The sequence below is a fragment of the Triticum urartu genome, chromosome 5A (genome assembly GCF_056163025.1).
Source record: "Triticum urartu cultivar PI428250 chromosome 5A, HENAU_Tu73, whole genome shotgun sequence".
Lineage (NCBI taxonomy): Eukaryota > Viridiplantae > Streptophyta > Magnoliopsida > Poales > Poaceae > Triticum > Triticum urartu.
Window position 1 is genome coordinate 484258554 of NC_141877.1, and position 7848 is coordinate 484266401.

Here is a 7848-nt window from a genome sequence, read left to right on the forward strand (position 1 = left end):
TTATTAAATGGGTTGCCATGCCATAATTCAGATAGATGATGTGTATGTACTATGTAAACATGATGGCATGATATAATTCAAATATATGATTTATATAGTAAGCAAGTAAGCAGATGACAATCCATATATGATGTAAAAACTAAGCAATGCAAGACAACATGCATGACATGGGTAATATAACCCTGCCAAGTTTGAGCATAGACCTCAAGGGGAAAATAGGACTGGTCATTAGTCTCTGAATCCTCCTCTGAGGAGCTCTCTGTAACTTGTAAGATGTCTGCTTCAGCAGGTAGCATTGTCTACTCTGAATACATTGTTTTCACTCCAGATACTTCCATCACCGCTTCAAATGGCTGATGCACAGGAAGAGTAGTTGAATATACAAACGTTGTCGACAAATGGAACACGTAGTACAAAAAAATGATAGCATGATATAATTCACATACATGATGATTGGCTAAACAGCATGGCATTGCATAATTCACATATATAATGCCTTTGCAACAAGATAGCATTGTATAATTCACATATATAATGTCTTGCAACAACATGGCAATGCATAATTCACATATATGGTAATTAGACACTGAACAGGTGGCATTCACACAAAGCATGTCTAAACTAATCAAATGGCATAGCAATGAGAGACACCATACGCACGATATGAGCAACATAACCCTGCCAAGTTAGAGCATACACCTCGGGGGGAATAGGACTGGTCATCTATCTCTGAATCCTCCTCTGAGGAGCTATTCGTAGCCAGCGAGATATGCGCTTCGTCAGATAGCATAGTCTGCTCTGAAGACCTTGTTTTCACTCCAGAATTTGCCATCACCGTGTCAAATGGCTGATGCACACGAAGAGCAGTTGAATGTGATAACATTTTTTAAAAATGTAATATGTAACCAAAAAAAGGATGGCCTGATATAATTTACATATAAGATGACTGGCTAAGCAGGATGGCATTGCAAAATTCACATATATGATGCCTGGCTAAACAAGATGGCGTTGCATAATTCACATAAACGATGAATAAACTAAACAGATGGCATTCGCACAAAGGATGTCTAAACTAAGCAGATGACATATTTGATGTATAAAGTAAGCAATGCAAGACACCATATGCATGATATAACCAACATCAGCATGCCAAGTTAGAGCGATGACCTCAGGGGGTAAATAGGAGTTATCTTCTCCTTCTGAATCCCCCTCAGAATAGATATCTTCCTCTCGATTACAATCCGAAATGCGTGGAGGGGGCTGCCTTTGCGCCTACCATGGAGCGACGTCTGCATGAAATTTTATTGCCACGCAAGGCTCGTCTCTTTTGCTCTACATGTTCAGTTCCATTGTTTACAATAACTGTCATGCATAGGAATAAAACATAGTGAGATTATGTAAGGAGTGCATGCAGAAATCCAGAGTGATGGTAGCAACCTGTGGATAGACCCAAAACCAATAATAGCAGGCAGATAATGGCTTCAGTTAAAAAATACAGATAATGGCTTCTTTACTGTTTGTTTCCCACCCAACATGAAACTCATAGTAGACAGTGGAGATTAACCAGATAGTAGATAGATACATTGATAGCGGCCCTGATATGTACCCCACAACCATTTAGAAACTCAGGTTTGACCATTAGTTTGGAGCTGACTCAGAGTCTAATCAGTGAACAGGACGATAAAGTAGCATGTAATATTAAACGATGAATAACGTAAGCAGACACGAAAGAGTGAGACCTCTCTTGCGGACCCGTGTAGTCCTCGAGGTCATCTGCTCGGTTGATGATGGTAGTGCAGTTTTCATGGCTGCCAGCGGCGGGGAAGAAGATCTGAGGCGGCGAAAGACAGTCTGGAGGCCGGATCCCTGCTGTGCTGGACCCTTCTGTCATTGGAGCAGCTGAGCTGGGGTGGACGACGGCGCAGTAGGAGCGGGACAAACCATGCAAGGTTTTCTTTGACAACTATCTATAAGAGAAGTAATTCGGTAAGGGCTCGTTTGAATTGGAGGATTCCAACAATGCAGGGATAGGAAATAGACAGGAATAGGATAGGAATGCACGTGCAAAACAGAGAATTTAAAAACACAGGATTTCTGCCAATCTGGGTGTTTGATTCACAACAATTGGAAGATCATAGGATGCAAAGAAGCATGGTGACATTAAGTCAAACCACAAGAAAATGTACGATTATAATGCTATTATGCTACTATCTCTTAGTCTTGTGCTTCATGAATAGGAATTTGAAAAGGAGGACAAGTGAAAATTAAAATTCCTACGTTTTTTTTCTTTCAAGGAGACACTAACGGAACAAATCCGTGTACTCAGTGGACAATATATATAACAGTAGAGTAAAAAAGAGATGCACCAAGTGTAGAACCTCTTTGGCGAAGCCATGTCGATCTCAGCGTGATTGGGTTGGCCGGTGAGGATGCTCCGGCTGACTTGGCTGTCGGAGGAGGGGAAGAAGTTCTTAGGCGTCTGGAGATGGAGCCCGAGGTACTGCTCCGCTGTGATGGAGGGTTTCGTTGTTGGAGCAGCTCCGGTGAGTTGTACGACGCCGGGGCTGAAGCAGGACAAGAGAGACAACGAACAACGTTAACCTGAGTGGAATTCTAATAGCATCTCCAATACATGAAGTAAAATACATAACCACAAAGTGCTAGATGTAAAATACATCAGCCGCTCATCTCTGAACTTAACTGTCGAAACTGAACTTAACTGTCGAAACTGAACTTAACTGTCGAAACTGAACTTAACTGTCGAAACTGAATTTTGCTATCGAAACTGAATTTTGCTGTCGAAACTGAACGCACTAGCAAGGTGAGGCTACACATCGGTCGACTGACTTTTTCATCCCTGGTCAGTCGATTTTGCAGCCATTGGATACGAAATCAAGGGCCTGCGGTTCATCTTCAACCTCCACCCCCTGAGCCGGCCAAACAGCAGCCCCCCGCCGCCCAGGGCCGGCGGTGCGCCGCCTCGCCCGCCCCGAAAACACTCCCCACCGCCGGTCCGCCGCCGCCCCGGCCATCCCTCTAGGCCACCCCATGCCGAGCTTTTTCTCCGGCGATCCCCACGCCACCGCCCCGCCAACGCCCCGCCACCGCCGGCGACCACCGCCCCCATCCTGAACCCTAAGATAGATACTGGGGTATCTCTCCAGCGAGCCCCCCTCCCCGCTATGGCTGGTTCTTCCTTCACCCCGGCGAGCCCCCCGCCACCTGAAAATTGACTGACCCAAAAGTCGATTCAGTCGACTGAAGTGTGGCTAAATCGGAGCAGCATCGCAAGCAAGAGCAAGAGCGAGAGCAGCAGCGCGAGCAAGAGCAATAGCAAGAGCAGACCAGGTAGGGGACCGAGAGCAAGAGCAGAGCAGCAGCGCGAGCGAGAGCTAAAGCAGCAGCAGGTCCTACTGATGTGGATGTCGCCGCCGAGGGAGCGACGCCGTGGAGGAAGTGGCCGGCGACGCCGCTGTGGATGGAGCCACGCCGTGTCGGCTCGGGACCGAGCGCCGGCAGCACCGTGAGATCGAATCAAGAAGAAAATGCGGCGATTAGTGTACAACCTCTTTGGTGGCGCCGATTAGGCCACAGCTTCATCCGAGGAAACGGTGATGATGATGCTCTTCCAGTGGTGCAGGTGAAGACGGCGGTGTGGGAATGGAGGTGGCGCGAAAGATAAGGGGAACGTCGGGGCAGCTCCTTGGAGGTGGAGGACGGGGTGGCTGAACCAGCAGGACGATGAGATCGACGACGGATCCTCATCCGGTACGATGGATGAGGGACGTCGAGGTGTTGTTGTGGACGACGTCGTCGGGGAAGAGGCTCCGGCTGGGTGGTGGACGGAGCAGGGTGTGGGGTTTCGTCGCAGGTTTTCGTGGCCTCGGTGTACGAATGGGTGGGCGGATGGGATGGCAGTGGGGAACCATGGCTTAGAAACGCGCTTGTCCGAAATGTGGGGTAAGTTACGAAAGTACCCCCACCGATTTGAGGCGGTTCTTTCGGTTCAGGGGTACCACGGGCATTTTGCGTGTCTGGATTTCACAGGAGGTGGGAGTTTTCGCGCGCGTTGTAATTTCGGAATAGCAAGGCGCGGGTTGAGATGGAGGGAGTTGTCGGAGCACAACGAGACAAAGATATATCTTAAATATTTCGGGCTAACAAGGCACGGGTTGAAATTTCCGGACAAGCCTAACGTGTACTGTCCCAAATCAATGCGCCCTACAAATGTCATTCAAAACTTTGAATTCATGTTATGTTCAATTAAAATATTTCGCTGCGTGTATAATGCATGCAACCTACTACTCAAATGAACGTTTTAGTGCATTCCAAACGTATATACTACCGCTTCAATATGAACTAAATTTGAATTCGTTTCTCTATTTGAATAAGATCTACAGTAATGATTGTTGTGAAGTCAAAGCATTTGAATTCGTTTCTCTGTTTTAATAAGATCTACAATCATCATTATTGTCAAGTTAAACCATCGTTTGTGTATTATCTTCACAGCACACCACATGATTAGTCTAGAGTTACATATGAACTATCTGTACTCCTATATGAATTCCAACTAGATTTTTTGAATCCACTTTATTTTGATTTCAAATCACATTACATTTTTAGCTCTAGCTAGATCTTCATAATCTAAACCATGTCGCATATGTATAATGTGTTTATCACATTATGTATGGTGCCCCGCCCCCTACGCCTACAAGTATTTAGATGTGAGTTACAAACACCACACATTACCACAAATTCAAATAAAATTTGAGATTGTGTGATGTATAGTATGGTTTAGATTGTTCGGCACTTAGCTGTGAGTTGCAAACACCATGCATTGTCACATTATGGTATAACATGTGCACAGCACGTGTATCACCGCTATATTCATGCATGCAATGTTTAAAACACTATGATCTCCTATTCAAATATATGAATCCACTTTCATATCAAATTATGATCTTTGTTAGTCTCTTACACCCACACAATCCTCTAACCTTTGTAGCTACCACTAACTTTCTCTCGTGCATGCACATGCCCTCCTCGCCCTCCCCCTCCCTCGGCATTCTATCCACCCGGCACATTCATTTTTTCTTTAGGTCGTTCTCCCACAGTCTCCACAACTCCTTTCCAACACACACCGATCGATAAACCTCTCCAGCGGTGCCTGCCTACAACATACAAACACACCTTCAATCTCCTCCTTTATGTGTCCTTGCCTCATGTCTCTCATACGGTCAGACACACGTGTAAACTCTCGCCCCTCTTTTCATCGCTCTCACAACCGCACACTCCTCCCCCTATCTAGCTAGTATTTGGGCCTCTTGCACCACCTCCTAGCTCCATTCTCTCTGTCTATCCGTCTCGCTGGGCCTTATTTGCCTCTAACAAATGGACGTACACCGATCGATCTCTCGCTATACATATAGCTAGTTAGGTCCTTATAACTCGTTTTTACTCACACGTCAATCAATCTACCTCATTAATTGTGTCTCTCCCTTCCTCCGACAAACAACAATTGATCTACCGATCTAGTTAGGTTTGCTTACCAAACACATGGTTCCCCTTCATCATCCATGGATGCGTCCCGACAGATCTATCACGCACAGGCACACACAGAAACACATCCCCACTCTTATTGATAACATTGCAGTTCCACCCTCAGTTTGTCTAGTAGGCTTCTCCCACCATCTTCGAGAAGCAACTCCATCACCCATCCAGCACTCTACCCCTCTCCCTCCCTCTCCCTCCCTCTCTCCCTCCTCTCTCTCTCTCTCTCTGTCCCATCATATTTCCCGTCCTTCAGTTATGTATGGATGTCGACCTATCTCCCTCAAGACATATCTGGGTCTCTCCTTCTCAACACATATACGAGTCGTTCTACCTCTATAGTTAGGCCTATGCCTACCCCTCCCACCACCCCCCCCCACACACACACACACCGATACATCGAGCGCTCTAGTCATGTCTCCCTGCCACACACAAACTTGACGTGTGCCCTCTAACGTTCCGGTAGGCTAGTCGCCCTATATCTTTGACTTGTACACACAAACAATTTCGATGGCTCTCTTCATCGATCTCGCACCCACCCACTTGATCCTCTCTTTGACTCTATCGATAGCTATGACCCCTCCCTCTCTTCTCGTGGATTGCCCGACCCTCTATGTATGATATGGATAGGCCTCCATTTCACACACATTGCATGCAAAATTTTGTTTGAGATGTCATCGACACATATTCCCACAAATAATTCACGAAATCAACCCCCCACCCCACCCCCCCACCCCAAAACAAAAAACACTCATGAACGCAGTTTGTATCTCTCACACACACCCCACGTAGGTGGGGGACGTGCACGAAGAGAAGAGGTGCATGCACGGCGCACGTACTCCCGTCTCTTTCCCAACCACACCCGTGCGGGTACACGGTGGAGCTCATTTCTATACGAATAAGGCAGCCCACGTGGTAATTTGGCACGTGTACTGGTTGTCCACTTGGTGGAGGGAGGATCGTCTACCACGGGTGAACAAACAAATTGCGACTTGACGCATTATGTTAAACTAAAAAAGAGGCAAACCATGTGGGCCTACCTTAGAGGCAAGGCTCTATACACTGGAGTACTTTTGATGTGTCCCGTCAACTCGCAGAACGAGGAGAAGCTTGCTTAGTACGCCGTCTCCCCCGCCCATGGGCGCGGTGGCTCGCAGGATGAGGTGAAGCTTGCTTACCACGCCTTACGCCCGCTCCCTCGCCCACGCGGGCGGTGGCTCGCAGCCCGAGGAGAAAATTTTACTACTCCCTCCGATTACTCCTCGTCCCTACTACCTTGGTTATAGAGATTATACTATCATACTGTTTGGAATATATATGTCCTTTAGTAGATTTCAATATGAACTACTAGTACATACTCCAAACACTGATGTATATAGACATATTTTAGAGTGTAGATTCACTCATTTTGCTCCGTATGTAGCACTCTCCCTCGCCCCTCGATCCTCGCCCACGTGGTGGACGTGCAGCAATTCATTCGGTCTCATATAGCCAGAACGATATATACTGCACTACCATTATTGCTCGACTTCCCGAAGAGGCGAAGAGCCAATCGCAAGGTTAATATCTTGGAGATGCCAAGCGCAAGGTTATAGGAGAACGAGTAGTAGGTGTCGCGTCATTTATAAATAAAGTTTTTTTCTTCAGTGGCACGTACGCAATATGATAGGTTCATATGGAGAGAAAAGGAAACCGCTCCACTATATACATAGTCAGGACGGGCCAGCCTACATGGTTGCTTGCTAGGGTTTCTCTCTTCACACTCTCTCACACAAAACGACTGTGGCCACATCTCTAACATCCCGGTGGATCACGTCCGCTTGGGGAAGGGGTGGATACTTAGTGTAGATGCGGTGGCTGTCACCGACGGCAAAAAACCACTGTCGGCACGTCCCAATCAGGGGTCCCCGCCGTTCTCTCTCACAAAGTCGGTGAGGTTTCCTTCATCCATTGCTCACTGCCGCGACGTGGGCAGTTGCCGCCTCCCGCCGCCCTCCTCAAGGTTGAGCTACGTCCCTCAGGTACAACTCCCTGTACAGCCGGCTTGCACCACTGCTCCAGCTGCCCACATCACTCCCTGTGGATATTTCTCTACTTCTTTGCCCCACACATACCTCTACTGGCTTCTACGTACTGTATTTGTGATGAGTTTATGTCTCATCAACTAGTCCCAGTAATCTTATTCTAATCACGCTTGTTCAATTTCTTTGCCACAGGGATGCTCATCTCGATTTTGGTGAAACTGCACAAAATGATCCGATGGTCAAAAGGTTGCAAACTTCATTTATTAGGAAGCTC